We start from the raw sequence: 13,389 nt of genomic DNA, 5'->3' as shown, positions 1-13,389 counted from the left end.
GCGCAGGCTCAGTAATTGTGGCTCACGGGCCCAGTTGCTCCGCGGCATGTGGGATCTTCCCAGACCAGGGCTCGAACCCGTGTCCCCTGCATTGGCAGGCAGATTCTCAACCACTGCGCCACCAGGGAAGCCCAGATCAGTACTTCTTAAAATGTATACAATTATTCTGAAATTAAAGCATACACAAGAGCAATTCAAATGCTTTTAAAAACTGCCTTTTAACTTTGTATTGAGCTACTTAATAGCGTAATCCAATTTTTCTTCCTCCTCATCCATTGACATACTGATGAATGTGTAGGAGACTGTCACTTGTTTCTTCAGGCTGTTTTTCTGTGTCGCTGACAATGTTGCGTTATCTTTAATCTGGAGCCAGCAGACTTCCTCAGGACAAAATGTGTTGGCTGTGCTAGAAGCAATCCAACATGTTAGGATACATGAAACACAGAGCTTCTCACACAGACACACTTGCTGTGATTGTTCTTCTGTTTATTGTTCTGATACTGGTTTCCACTCTACAAACACAGGGATTCTGATAAATTCTATTTTGTTTCAAAGAAAAACGCATACGGTACATTCATAATCGTAACTTCTGAGATTTTGAGCATATTTGAGCATATTGCTGACAGGAGAGGACCTCTGTTTCGATGAGACAAGGAGAAGCAAGCTTATAATTGTTCACAGTTGATGACTGGAGATATTTTCAGCCCTTGGAAAATTCTGGCTTCTGGCTGTGTACATTTCAAACCTTGTTTCTCTCCCACTAGCTACACAGACCCAGTGCCAGGGAATAGAGCACAGATTCCTGTCAGGGTCAAACCCTGAATCTTCAGGTCACCGTGCAGGGTAATTTGGCACAGAGGGAGGTGGAGACTTCTAGAAGTTCTTCCTCTACCAGGATGGCTAGCAATAACTCAACTATAAATGGCAGTGACAGCAAATCACATAAATAATATCAACAAGTCCCCACTAAATATATCCCCAACTCAACCTCCCTTTAGCCGGACCTCCAAAGCACTCGGGGTAATTTATCACAGCAAAATGATATAAGGCCCAATCAGTCAAAGAAAAGGGTACACGGGGAAAATTCAGAGGAAACCAGGAACAAGCTTCCTAGTATCCTTTCCTAATGGAGTCACACGGGATGTGCTTAAATCCTTCAGCAATGAATTGTGACATACATGATAATAGAAAATCCTAAATACAATTTTAACAAACAATTCAGCAGCACATTAAAAAAAAGAAGCACAGCATGACAATATGGCATTTATTCTAGTAACCAAGTGTGGTGTGTTATAAGGCAATACGTTTAATTCATCATATTGGTATATCTAAGGAAAACAACTTATGATAATCTTCATAGTTGCTGAGTAGACATTAGGTAACACTGAAAATCCATTTCTAACTTTAAAAAACTTAATAAAAGAGGAATTCATGGTATTTTCCTAACTTGGTAAATGGTATTTCTTTTGTCCCAAAGGCATTTTCAGGATGAATGTGAAACATTCCCACTAAATTCAGGAAAAAGACAAGGATGCCATCACTCCCATAATTTCTCATCGTACCAGACGTGTTAGTAAGATAAAGAAATTATATGTACAAACTTGGAAGGAGGAGGTGAAACAGTCAATAGTTAAATATATGATTATGTACCTGAAAAATTCAAGGCAATTAACAAAAATGAATAAAAATAGTAAAAGTAATTTAATAAAATAGCGTGATTCAAAATTAATATCTAGAAATCAATAATTGCATATATATACACACACATACACTGCTGTGTATCATAAGCTATTTATTACATTGTGATACATGAAGGAAGAAGATTATCAGTGGACGATGAATTGCCTTGTTTAGTCCATTCCATGTTTCCGAGCGCATCCCTTCTGCCGCTTTCTCAGAAACCATGTCAGCAGGGAACCAAAGGTTCTGTATCTGCAGGAGGCCAGATTCCCCGCAGATGAAACTGTACGCCTGCATCCTTCCAGGCTGCAGGTCTGTGCCCGCGCAGCAGTAGAAATTCTGGAGCCGAGAAGAAAGCTTCCCACTTGGAAGTGGAGACATAGAGGAAAGGGCTGCAAAAGGCCAGCTCGAGGAGGGTTTTGAACGTCATGGTGAAGACCCTGGGCTGAAGGCAATAAAGCCATCGAGTGAGCTGGGGGCAAATGTGGAGGCAGAGAGACCAGTTCAGGGGCTCCTGTAGAAACGGTCCAGCTGAGAGCTGATGAGGGGTCATCTCTTGTAGCCATGATAGAGATAGAGAACAGATGGATAAAAAATATTTAAGAAGTGAAGTTGGCCAGGTTTGGATAGTTGGTTTGGCCCGTGTCGGAGGGCAGAATCTAATTGATGCTATGTCTTTAGAATTCATCCTTCTAATATGGTTTTTAGAATTTTAATTATTATTATTATTTTAGTAAATTGACAGAAATCAGAAGCCAGTGTTTGTATCTTGATAATTATAAAAATGCTTCACAGATCCCCTCTCTGTAACTGTGCCCCCTGTTTCTGTAGCTTTTACTATTACTTATAATTCACAAGAAATGTCAGGTACCATCCTAATTCTTCTTCCCGGGGGTGTTTGAAGTTTCAAGTCACTGATGGAATAGAAAACTGGGAGACAAAAATAGAGAGTGAATTCCTAGGTAAAAATTGAAGTGACAAGTGTGGGATGAAATGTTTAGAATTGGAGTAATTGCCACAAAGAGCCCTGGAGTTTGTTCAGCTCAGTTTTATTAGTTTTTTCTTGCATGATCTGTTGGGGTGCTTTAAAGATATTGTGTGTTTCTTCGTGAGCATGGGGCTACATATTATTTTGAGAAATGAGAAAAAGAAAAAGAAATGGTAGGTGCATCCTCATGCTTTTTTGCACAGAAACATAAGAATGCACTTTTCATTTTTCAATGATATTCTATGAGCAATTGCCTACCCATTGACTTGTGAACTTATTTTTGCCCAATGAGCCATTCAAGATGGGCACTGCAATTTAGAAGAACATAGACTGAAGTTATCCTTTAAAAGGTCTTGCTACACTGGAACATTAAAAAATATATATTCATTTGGGAAGCAGACTTTCACAAAATTAGAAAATCATAACTTTTCAAAGTCCTTAATACCCCAATCCTCAACTTTTTTCGACCTGAGTTTCACAGACAATCAACGAGGCTGGCAGTGCAGTTTATCACCACTGAACTTTGCCACCTGGCTTAATTTCCCTTTCAGCTTGACTTGGTAATAATATCCGCCTAATGGAATCCCATCTCCAAAATTTCCAGTCATCCCTGCGTTGCACAACGGATGAAGCTAATCATGTTTTAAAGAGACTGAATATTACAGTGACATAAAAAGGTCCATTATGTCTTGGTTAGGAATATTAAACATCTGTGACCTGGGGGAGGAGAAAGGCAGAGATTAAGTTTGATGTTTGAGTGAAAACTAGGTGATAAAAACAATTAGGGCATTAATGGAGGAAGATTCTGGGCATTTTAGTACCACTGACCTTTCCAAGCCCACTGCTTTTCTTTGCCTCGTCTCTTCAATTGCTATGTCTCCTGAGAGGGGAAAAGGCTAATTTAGTGGATTGGGTGGAAATTCACTCAGTTTCTTCAGTGGAGGAGGGCTGCCGCTGCATCCCATTACCCAGGGGTTTGTGTCTCTGCAGGCTCGTTTCCTGATCACCGAGCCTCTGACCCATCAGGACCCACACCTGTACTGCTTGATACCGTGAAGACAGTAGCGTCTGGATGACCAGTCTGATTTTTAACCCCCACTAGTGCATGCGTTTGCAGACCAAGCTTGGGGGGTGGAGGAAAGAATAGATGTTGAAAGTCAGACGGAGCTTCTGGCAGTCCTCCACCACCACTGGCTGTCTGTATGAACTTCTGCAAGAGGCTTAACCTCTTTGAGCCCCATTTCCTCATCTCTAAGAGAGAGGTGATGACATCAAGGTCTGTGAGATCAAACGAGACACATAAACAAAGCACCTGGAGTAGTACTCGGGACAGTCTCCATCTCTCTCCCCCTCGCTTTCTAGATTCCTGTGAAGACCTCTTTCTCTATGAGGATATTCATTCACTTATTCATTTTCCCCGCTGTGTTTACATAGTACTGACTATGGGCCAGGTACTGGGCTACATGAGATTCAAAGATCATTAAAATGCATATTTTCTTCAGTAGGTTCTAGTTAAGTTGATCAGAGAATGGAGGGAATAGGATCAAGTTCATACATTTGAGCTGAAGATGAATCACTTAATTTTGTTTTGTGTTCTTGCTTCAAATGTCTGTTAAGAGTAACAGCCATTTAATGAGCACCCGTTACAGCCTAAACACTGTACTAAGCGTTTTAAATGTAATGCTTGTTTTCATTTTTAAAATATTATTTTTGATTATATAACAAGATTCATCATGATTATAGAAGGATAAAAGTGAAATTTGGGATATATTTGAAGACAAAAGGCTTAAAATTTTTCTTGCAAGAACCACTGCCAAAACATATCCATTGTTAACATTTGGGTGTGTAACTTTCCAGAACTTTCTGAGACTTTATCTCTCTAATATACATAACTTTGTATTAAGTTTTGTATGTGTATATATGTTAGAAAATGCAAAATTTTGAAAACAAAAATGGAATCACATATCACGAATTTACAGCATGCTTTTTCTGTCAGTAGTATATTATGAATCTCCTTTTGTGTTCTATAATTCTTAACTGGTTATATGTTTGTTTCCAATTTTTATACCGCAGGCAATTCAGAAACAGATGGTTTTGCACATACATCCTTTTGTGCCGAGCCAATGATTCCCTTATGATCCATTCCTAGAACTAGAATTCCTGGGCTAACTTTTAAATTTATTTATTTATTTATATTTATTTTTGGCTGTGTTGTGTCTTCGTTTCTGTGCGAGGGCTTTCTCCAGTTGCGGCGAGCGGGGTCACTGTTCATCGTGGTGCGCGGGCCTCTCACTGTCGCGGCCTCTCCCGTTGCGGAGCACAGGCTCCAGACACGCAGGCTCAGTAGCTGTGGCTCACGGGCTTAGTTGCTCCACGACATGTGGAATCTTCCCAGACCTGGGCTCGAACCCGTGTCCCCTGCATTGGCAGGTAGACTCTTAACCACTGCGCCACCAGGGAAGCCCCCTGGGCTAACTTTTAAAATAAAGTGTTTTTATGGCTGTAGCCAAATTTGTCTCCAGAAATGTTGTGCTTTTTACACACCCACCAACAATCCATAAGAGTGCTGATTTCTTTTCAGTTTCACCCTCATTTTTATCGTTCTTTTCCATTCCTTCAGATGTAATAGCTGAAGGTATTTTCTTATTTTAGTTTTTATCTCTTCACTTACTGGCTAGGTTGATCATTTATTGGCCATTTATGTTAACCTTGCCAATTCTTTTTTTAAACCATTAAAAAAAAATTGAAGTAGAGTTAATTTACAATGTGTTAGTTTCAGGTGTACAGCAAAGTGATTCAGTTATATATACATTCTTTTTCAGATTCTTTTCCATTTTAGGTTATTACAAGATATTGAATATAGTTCCCTGTGCTATACAGTAGGTCCTTGTTGCTTATCTATTTTATATGTAGTAGTGTGTATATGTTAATCCCAGACTCCTAATTTATCTCTCCCCCTCCCACTGCTATCACCTTTGGTAACCATAAGTTTGTTTTCTGTGTCTGTGAGTCTGTTTCTGTTTTGTAAGTAAGTTCATTTGTATCATTGTTTTAGATTCCACGTATGAGTGATATCATATATTTGTCTTTCTCTGTCTGACTTACTTCACTCAGCAGGACAATCTCTAGGTCCATCCCTGTTGCTGCAAATGGCATTATTTCATTCTTTTTTATGGCTGATTAATATTCCATTGTATATATACACCACATCTTCTTTATCCGTTGATGTACATCTGCTGATGTACATTTAGGTTGTACGTGTCTTGGCTATTGTAAATAGTACTGCTATGAACATCGGGGTGCATGTATCTTTTCGAATTAGAGTTTTCTCTGGATATATGCCCAGGAGTGGGATATATGCTGGATCATGTGGCAGAAATCTGAAGTCGGCAGTTGTTGCCAGGTCAGTGTCTCTGCAATCCTTTCGATCTTACCCTCAGGGCTGTAAAATAGCTGTTGCAACTCTAGTCATCACAGCCGCATTCCAGGCAGAAAGAAGGGGAGAGATGTGTACATCTTTTTTTATTAAGAAAGCCAAACAATTCTCAGGACCAGCCCAAGAAGACGTCTGCTTCAGCCTCAGAGACCAGAACATGGCCATACTTCTCTAGGAGAGAGGCTGGGAAACGAGAGACCACGGATATCCTGATGGCTGGGATCAGTCACAATCTATTCCTTAGGTTAGGTGTTTTGCTGCTCCAAGCCAAACTGTCTTCTCTATTAAGCAAGGAGGGGGCTAGAATTTGGATGACCCACTAGCACAGCTTGTTTCCTGCTGGCGCCCCTCTGGGCAGCTTTAGGGTTAAGATGCTTGCTTTCCATTGTCTAAAATTTCGTTGGCCCCTCTCATTGGCTGTCCTCTCTTCTCTCACCTCTCTTGTCTTTATAGGTTTTGATTTACTGAATTCCCTTACTGTCATTCTTCAGGGTTTCGGGAAGTGGCTGCTTTTAACTGCAAAGCCAGAACGCATTCTACTCCTGCTCTGGGCCATCAAAGCACTACTTTTGCCCTCTATTTTCAACAATATATTTTTTCAGAGATGACTTTACACATTCCCCGGAGGCAGGAAGGCTCCCTGCTCCCCCTTCCTTCCCTTCCAGAGCCTGACCGAGGGCCTGGCTCACCGCAGGTGCAGAGAACATCGTTGCTGACCGGAGTCACTCTCGGGAAAGGAAACCTTTCCTTACATCTTATTCAGGTCCTCCAGGTGACAGCTTTGCCAGTGTCTTCTCATTGCCGGCCTCTACAGAACTGTAAAATGGCAAATCCTGTCTTTTCAAGAGGAAGCAAGGAAAGTAATAGAAGCTGCTGGGGGCAGAGTTTCAGAGTCCAGAGCCAGGCCGAGGTATATTTTTAGTTCCAGGCTTCTGAGGCGGCAGATTGGAGTTGCGGCTGCAGGGAAGGAGGGGGCGGGGTGGGGCCCCCGCCTGCCGGGAGCTCCGCGGAGCTGAAAAGCCCTCAAAGCACCTGGCTCTCCGCGCGGCGGGGAGGGAGCCGAGCATCAGAACCTCAGACTCACCTGCTCGGGGCTGAGGGGTCCAGAGTGGGCGTGGCTCCCTGCGCAGTTCCGCCGTGGACTGTGTGCGGGGCAGCAAAGGGAGAGGGAGCGCGGACGGTCGTTCAGGGCTGCGAAGGGGACTGCTTCACCTGGGTTCATCCGTTTGGGGCCTCGGAATCTTGACTTAAAACTCAGTAGCATCCACCCAACCCAGCCCCGGGTAGGAGTAAGTAAGAGTGACATTTAATAAGCCGTACACATTAACAGTTTGTAAGCTCTCTGTTACACGTACACACCCATGAAACCATCACCACGATTGGCATAGTGAATGCACCCATCACCTCCAGAGGGTCTTCCCGTTCCCTTGTAATCCTTCCTCGCCACCCCGCCATCCACCAGCAGCCACAGGTCTGCTTTACATCGCTGCACACGGAACATAGTCTGATAACTGGTCTACAGAGCTGATGGAAAGACCCAGCAAGCGTGTCCATGCTTCCTCATGGACAGTTCCTCTTGACTCTTTTCTTTCCTGGGTATATGGGACATTTTTGTTTGCAGGTGAAATCACTTTTGTTGAAAGCTGTACATTTTCAACAATATAATGTGGCTACTCTGGAAATGTGACTCCCCTCTTGCTAGGGTTGATTGTTGTTACTCTTTGTTGCTGTTATTGATGCTACTTGTTTATTTCGTGACTTTTCTGGACTAATCTTCTAACACCTGTGTTTCCTGTCCTGTGCCGCCACTGAGGTCTGTGCCCACTTAGCTGCATGGTCAGTTGAAGATTGGACAGAGATTTCCTCAAATCCTTGCACCAATAAGTCTCTCCTGCTTTGCCAAGGAGCTGTGTTTGTGTGAGTGTTTGGACACCTTTTCGCTACTCTAGCAGTTTGTAACTCTGCCTCAATCATTACTTCCTGTTTGCACAGAGTCTCAAGGGGAGCCAGAAGTGGTCCTTCCTGGGAATGTGCACACCTGTGCACGTGTGTGTGGCCCGTGAGATCCCAGGGATGCGTTGCAGCTTTTCAGAGTCCCCTGTGAACATCGCATTCCTCAGATCTTTCACAGGTTTTGGCTCGCCTCTTTTTTGCCCCAAATAGTATCACCACCTCAAGCTGTTGCATCACAGTATGAAACAATTGCCACTCATTTTTTAAGTGTACTTTTTTTCAGAGCAGTGTGAGGTGCACACAGTAAAATTGAGCAAAAAGCACCGAGAGTCCCTGCATATCCCCAGTCCCCACGAACACACAGCCTTCCTCATCATCAGCATCCCACCCGAGTGGTACGCTGTCCCAATCCACAAGTCTACACCGGTGCAACATAATCACCCGAGGTCCGTAGTTTACATTGGGGCTCACTCTGGGTGGTGGACATTCTGTGGAGTTTCACGAATATGTAACAACATGCATCTACCACTGTAGTTGCATACAGAATAGTTTCAGTGCCCTAAAAATCCTCAGGGCTCTGTCTATTCCTCCTTCCCTCCTCCCTGACCCCTGGCAACCATCGATCTTTTTTATTGTTTCTATATTTTGCCGATTCCAGAATGTCATGTAGTTGGAATCGTAACAGTCCGTAGCCTTTTCAGATTGGCTTCTTTCACTTAGTAATTGCATTTAAGGTTCCTCCATGTTTTTCCATGGCTTGATAGCTCATTTCTTTTTAGCGCTGAATGGTATTCCATTGTCTGGATGGACCACAATTTATGTATCTGTTGACCTGCTGAAGGACATCTTAGTTGCTTCTAGGTTTTGGCAGTTATGAATTAAGCTGTTGTAAACGTATGTGTGCAGGTTTTTGTGTGACCATAAGTTTTCAACTCCTTTCAACATCCCTTCCTTCCCAGCTCCATAGGGACCTTGAAAACCGGCTGCCTTGCAATCTTGATTGCTGGGCAAACAAGCAGCCTCGCAGACACTGAAGGGTCTGGGGCTCTTCAGAAGTCCCATCCCCATCACACTGCACTATTTCTCTTGTCTGGCAACTCCCTGGAAAAGCCCCATTATTTGACCTGATTCAGAGCTCACACAATGAGAAAAGTTCTATCCCCAGGGTGTTTGTCAAAAACAATCAGTGGTCAAGAGGATGAGAAAACAAGCCACAGACTAGGGGAAAATATTTGCCAAAGACATATCTGATAAAGGACTGTTATCCGAAATATACAAAGAATACTTAGAACTCAACAGTAAAAAAAAAAAAGAATAACCCGATTAAAAAATGGGCAAAAGATTTGAGCAGACACCTCATCAAAGAAGATATACAGATGGAAAATAAGCATATGAAAGGATGCTCAACATCGTTATGTCATTAGGGAACTGCAAATTAAAGCAACAGTGAGATGCCATTGCACACCCATTAGAATGGGCAAAATCCAGAGCACTGACAACATCAAATGCAGTTGAGGATGTAGAGCAACAGGAACCCTAGGAAGGAGGAGCACAATTGCTGGATGATATGGTAAGAGTAGGTTTAGTTTTGTAAGAAACTGCTAAACTGTCTTCCAAGGTGGCACTAGCATTGTGCTTTCCTAGCAGCAGTGAATGAGAGTTCCTGTTGCTCTACAACCTCACCAACATTTGATGTTGTCAGTGCTCTGGATTTTGCCCATTCTAATGGGTGTGCAATGGCATCTCACTGTTGCTTTAATTTGCAGTTCCCTAATGACATATGATGTTGAACATCTTTTCATATGCTTGTTTTCCATCTGTATATCTTCTTTGATGAGGTGTCTGCTCAAATCTTTTGCCCATTTTTTAATTGGGTTATTCATTTTTTTTTACTGTTGAGTTTTAAGTATTCTTTGTATATTTTGGATAACAGTCCTTTATCAGATATGTCTTTGACAAATATTTTCCCCTAGTCTGTGGCTTGTTTTCTCATCCTCTTGACCACTGATTGTTTTTGACAAACACCCTGGGGATAGAACTTTTCTCATCGTGTGAGCTCTGAATCAGGTCAAATAATGGGACTTTTCCAGGGAGTTGCCAGACAAGAGAAATAGTGCAGTGTGATGGGGATGGGACTTCTGAAGAGCCCCAGACCCTTCAGTGTCTGCGAGGCTGCTTGTTTGCCCAGCAATCAAGATTGCAAGGCAACCAGTTTTCAAGGTCCCTATGGAGCTGGGAAGGAAGGGATGGAAATAGGGCAAGTTAAAACATCACAACACTCCGGATTCTTACCAAGATTCAGCTATTTCTTCTTGAATAAATGCTCCTTGGATTATTGCAAGATATTTATTAATTTCCAGAATTTTGAAAAATGTGATTAGACCTTTCTTTTTTTTTTTTTTTTTCTTTTGCCAGTGCTCTTGTTGTCTTTGTGGAGGAGTAGATCTTCAGAGGTTCTTTCTCTGCTCTTCTGGAAGTCTGTCCTCATTGGTTCTTTTCTGCATAACGGACTGAGTATTTTCCAAATCGTGTGTGATGTTAAAAGTTGTTTCAGGGCTTCCCTGGTGGCGCAGTGGTTGAGAGTCTGCCTGCCAGTGCGGGGGATACGGGTTCGGGCCCTGGTCTGGGAGGATCCCGCATGCCGCGGAGCGGCTGGGCCCATGAGCCACAGCTGCTGGGCCTGCGCGTCTGGAGCCTGTGCTCTGCAGCGGGAGAGGCCGCGGCGGTGAGAGGCCCGCGCGCCGCGATGAAGAGTGGCCCCCGCTCGCCACGGCTGGGGAGGGCCCTCGCACAGAGACGAAGACCCAACACAGCCAAAAATAAAAAAAATTTAAAAAAATGGATAAATTAATTAAAAAAAAAAACCCATTTTAAAAAAAAATGTTGTTTCATACAGCAAGGATTCTATGCTCAAAAAATATTGAGAAATAATACATAAGCAGATTAAAAAACATCTCCTGTGTTATGTGCTCTTCTCCACCTTTGATTCCAACACGGCCTTGGTACCCAGTTCCATACCCACTGGGGTCCTACCTTCTGCCCCTGCAGTAGCATCTCTTGCTACTCCTCTGTGGTTTTGTCTCATGGTTTCCCCTAAGCTGCAGCAGATTTCTTGGCCTGTGTGAAGGTGTCCAGGGGTGTAAGAGAGTTAATGCTTTGGGGGTCAGCCCTCAACCAGTAGAGGATCAGAAGTGGTGGTTAACTGCAAGCTTCCTGAAGTTGGAGAGAAAACTCTGAGGGCATTTCCCTCTATTCCATGTAGGGACCCTCCAGAGACCAACCCCCAGGTAACCATAGTGGTGACCACCTCCATAATGTAGCATTTATTCCCTTTTCCTCCTTCCCCGTCTCGCTGTTCCTTCTATCCTGATTCCTGTGATCACCTTTCTAACTCTTTGTGCAAATCTATGTCTCAGACTTTGCCTGTAGGGAAATCGAAATGAAGAGATATGGTTTCAGGAAAAGCTAAATAGTTCCTCTTTGTTACAGTTCTCAGAGAGTTTTATCTACTATTTCAGATTATCATTATCTAAGAGAAGGTTATGGTATGCTTTTAGCCATGGAACCTTTTAAAATTTATCAGCTGAGGGCATGTGCCCCACGGAATATGAACATGCTTTCAGAAGTGTTGGTTTAATGTATACCAATACCTACCCGAGCTTAGGATATCCTTTTAGGTGCCAGTTAACGTGAGGTAAGAATCCTCCAGCATTAAAGGCATATAGTCTTCCCAGGATAGGAGCAAAGTCCTCTGGGGGTTGGGCAAAAATATCATCACATCAAGATGCCTCAATATTTCATACGCTTTATAATATCCAAGCTCACACAACAAGCCAAGGCATCGCGATTCGCGAGGCTCAATCTGATGTAGAGATGATAGATCTCTCCATGAGATAGAGTTAATACTTTATATTTTATTTGATTTCTCATTTTATTTGATTTCTCATTTGATGAAAAATTTATGATGTCTATTCTACAACAAAACAATGTGGTTGTGATTTAGCTGATTTTATCTGTTGTGGTATATTAAAATGTGCCATGTTTTCTCACTTAGAATATTCAATTTTGGGGATATTAGAATTATGTCGTAATGCTGGCTTGTATGCATGTGTGTATTAGGGAGGTGGTGACAACTTCTTGTCAACATCTCATGGTTTGGGGTACCCCTCCCCCCTCCAAGTGACTTTGGGGATACCTCCCACTTCCAAGTTATTAGAAGAGTCTAGTGATTTTCAGCCAGTTGGGGACCTTCCTGGAATTTTCCATTACTGGCAGTAGATGAGAAGTTGTCTTTTTCTTTTGAATCAAGGGTGGTAAACATGTAGGCGTGGGGCTGGTGATGGCTGTTTCGACTGCTATGTGGAGGAAGCTTGACTACAGGAAGAAAATTCAGTTAACAAAGGGAACCAGAGATGGACGTGAGTGGACAGAAAGATGGAGAGCTACTGTCATTGCTGAGCCCTTATCCAGAGCTGTGACTGAAGGCAGCTTTGCTGCCTTCAGGACTTGCCAGTTGCATGAGTCTATAAATTCTCTTTATTGCAACTTGCTGAACTAGTTGGAATTAGAATTCTGTCACTCGTTACCAAAATTCTTGACTTGGTGCATGGTAAATATCTGTGCTTGGTTCTGACTTCCTGCCCACCCCGCTCTCCTATCCCCTTGCCCTTTCCTAGTGGAGAATGTGTTTGCTATGGACTCAGGCAGACCTGGGTTTATAATCTCGTTTTATCAAATGTTATTGTCACTGATAGTTTCTGAGAGAAGTATGACAATGTCAGAGCAAAAGGTATGTTTTGGGCCAATCACATCTAGGGTTAAAATCCTGGATACGTCACTTTTAATCTTTGTGCTACTGGGCAAATTTCATAAATTCTTTGAACTCTGTTTTTGCAATGTAATGTGTAAATTAATACCTCTTAACTTTTGTAGTTACTTTGATGATCAAAAATGATTTGCTTTGCAAGCTTGATAAATAATTGTTACATATTTTGAATACCTCATTAGTTTTTCTTATTCCATAAAAGCAGTTCTCTAATAAAAACAAACAAAGAAACAAATGAAACAAAAACAGAAACAGTCAACCTCAGAATCTTCTTTCCCAGGTATGAATGGAGGTCTAGTAAACTAAGGTTCCAGGACAAACCTGGATACATGCCTCTGATACATGATACTGTTTCTATTTTTGCTCTCCCAACAAAAGGACTAAATAGGGAATGTTTGTTCATTGACCTGTAAATTTATGATCTTAAAAAATAAATATTTGCTTTGTGGGACAGTGGTATTTTTCCTCCTAAAATAACAGAAGGGAGAGAAAAAAATTTCTGTGCCC

The sequence above is a fragment of the Balaenoptera ricei genome, chromosome 17 (assembly GCF_028023285.1).
Source record: "Balaenoptera ricei isolate mBalRic1 chromosome 17, mBalRic1.hap2, whole genome shotgun sequence".
Lineage (NCBI taxonomy): Eukaryota > Metazoa > Chordata > Mammalia > Artiodactyla > Balaenopteridae > Balaenoptera > Balaenoptera ricei.
The sequence above is the reverse complement of the archived record's forward strand: the minus strand, read 5'-3'. Positions refer to the sequence as shown.